Source organism: Penaeus monodon, chromosome 11, assembly GCF_015228065.2.
Source record: "Penaeus monodon isolate SGIC_2016 chromosome 11, NSTDA_Pmon_1, whole genome shotgun sequence".
Classification (NCBI taxonomy): domain Eukaryota; kingdom Metazoa; phylum Arthropoda; class Malacostraca; order Decapoda; family Penaeidae; genus Penaeus; species Penaeus monodon.
Window position 1 is genome coordinate 23,632,096 of NC_051396.1, and position 2,500 is coordinate 23,634,595.

Sequence of the window (2,500 nt, forward strand, 5' to 3'; positions counted from 1 at the left end):
AGGGGTTATTTAAAAATAAAATGTAAATGGATATTATTTTATTTTTTTTCACCATTCTAAACTGGAGTTGGATATGTATGTTATTTGATTTAATATAGATAATTGTGTAAATTATTATTGTCCATCACCCAGATGTAAGCTGTTAGAAGGTCGCGACTTGCCATGGAGCATAGAGTGTGCCTCAGGAACACCATTACAGAACAATGTAAAGAATTGTTCTCTCTCCTCAACTTCTTGGAACCAGCTCAGTTTGCCTCGCAAGAAACGTTCCTACAAGATTTTGGGAAGCTGGAATCTGAAGACCAAGTGAAGAAGCTGCAAGCACTCCTCAACCTATGATGTTGAGAAGAATGAAGAAGATGTAGAGAAAAGTCTTGCACCAAAGGAAGAAACAATTATTGAAGTATGTAGTTTTCATGCTTAATAATGATGAAAAACTTTCTCATTTTACTGTTGTAATAACTGATGTTTGTGGGCATTATAGAAAATTGTTTTTGCAGGGAATACATAGCTAAATGGTAATTGAATATCTCTTTTACAGGTTGAATTGACAAATATACAGAAAAAGTATTATAGAGCTATTCTTGAGAGGAATTTTGATTTCCTTGTGAAAGGTGCAACTTATGCAAATGTACCAAGTCTGATGAATACTATGATGGAGCTGCGTAAATGTTGCCTCCACCATATCTCCTCAATGGTAATCAGTGTTCAGTAATTTGTCTAGTTATCATATACAGTGTGATTTAGTTTTACAATGTAATGATTGGTAAATAAAACATTGTTCAAAGTTTCCAGTGTCTCGTACATGCATGATGTTTTAGTTGTAGACATTTATGGACTCTCCACTTTTTAGATGTATGTTAACCTCTTTTTGCTTTTCTCTCCAAAAGGTGCAGAGGAAGCCATTCAGCAGGATTATCGTGACTCCCATCCAAACATCAGCAGGAACAGGACACATACCACAATGCACTTATTCAGTCCTCTGGCAAAATGGTATTAACAGATAAGTTGCTGCCCAAGCTAAGAGAAAATGGCCACCGGGTCCTTATTTTCTCTCAGATGGTCAAGCTGCTGGATATTCTTGAAGACTACCCATATTTAGAAAGTAGGTTAAATATCTGCCCATGTCTTTGCTAATTTTAAATTACTATATTCTGTATGTATGGTTGTACTTACAAATGTAATACATTTTTGAACCTATATTTATGAGGATAACTATGGCCTGTTTACAGGTATCCGTATGAAAGATTAGATGGGCGGATCCGTGGCAACTTGCGTCAAGCTGCCATTGACCGTTTTTGCAAGCCAGACTCTGATAGATTTGTGTTCTGCTGTGTACCAAAGCTGGAGGTCTAGGTATCAACCTGACCGCTGCCGATACTGTGATAATTTATGACAGTGATTGGAACCCTCAGAATGACCTGCAAGCCCAGGCACGGTGCCACAGGATTGGGCAGTCAAAAGTGTCAAGATTTATCGTCTGTTATGTCGAAACACATATGAACGAGAGATGTTTGATAAAGCATCTCGAAAACTAGGTCTTGACAAAGCTGTTTTGCAGTCAATGAATAGTGAACAAGGAAAGGCAGCAGCAGGAGGCAACTCATGGGCCTTTCTAAGAAAGACATTGAAGAAACTCTTGAAGAAAGGTGAGCTAAATAAGAAGCATGAGATTTTAAACTTTGCTAATAATTTTTCCTTTTTCCTCTTCTTTTCTTTTTTCTTACTTTTGCTTTCATTTTAATTAAAATAGGTATTTGAAGCGAGATATCTTTATAGGTGCTTATGGAGCTTTGAGGAAGAAGACGATGGGGCTGATGATTTTTGTGAAGAGGACATCGATCACATTCTCTCCAGAAGAACGACAGTTATTCAACATGAGAGTGAGAAAGGATCCTCATTCTCTAAGGCTTCATTTTCTGCATCATCTAATCGCTCAGATATTGAATTGGATGATCCTGATTTCTGGAAGAAGTGGCAAAGAAAGCAGAGATTGATACAGATTTAGGAGATAAATTGAGAAAGGTATTGTGTGTTTCATCATCTTTAGTTAATTCACTTGCAACTGATGACTTGCCATGCTAATACCGAGGGATTCAGCTGCTGTTAGCTGAAGACCACTGAGTTAAATTGCAAAAATGATAATCAAAATTATTTGTTAATTGGTCATGTATGTAGAGCCCTCGTTTATATTGCATTCTCTCTTTTCAGAAAAATTTGATAGTGGAAGAACCAAGGCGTAGGTCCCAAATCCGTCGATATGGTCATGATGAATCTGTACTAGACTGCAGTGATCTTGAATCCTCTGCAAGTGACTCAGCTGCAGAGAAGGATAATGAACCAGAGATGATTCCAGAGTTACTCAAAGGACGTGGCCGGGGCCGTGGAAGAGGTCGTGGCAATAGAGGTAGAGGAGGAAGAGGGAACCGATCAACAAGAGCCTCAAGATGGGTGTTTGATGAAGAGGCAGCTGAATCAGATGTTGTGGTGTATGGCCAGT

The 2,500-nt window shown here is 38.3% G+C and overlaps 1 protein-coding gene across 1 annotated transcript in view; it reads right to left on the reverse strand.

Moving 5' to 3' along the window:
- Positions 1 to 2,500, reverse strand: part of LOC119578830 (chromodomain-helicase-DNA-binding protein 7-like) — a gene marked incomplete at its 5' end in the record, with an annotated part of 34,207 nt that overhangs the window by 8,884 nt on the left and 22,823 nt on the right.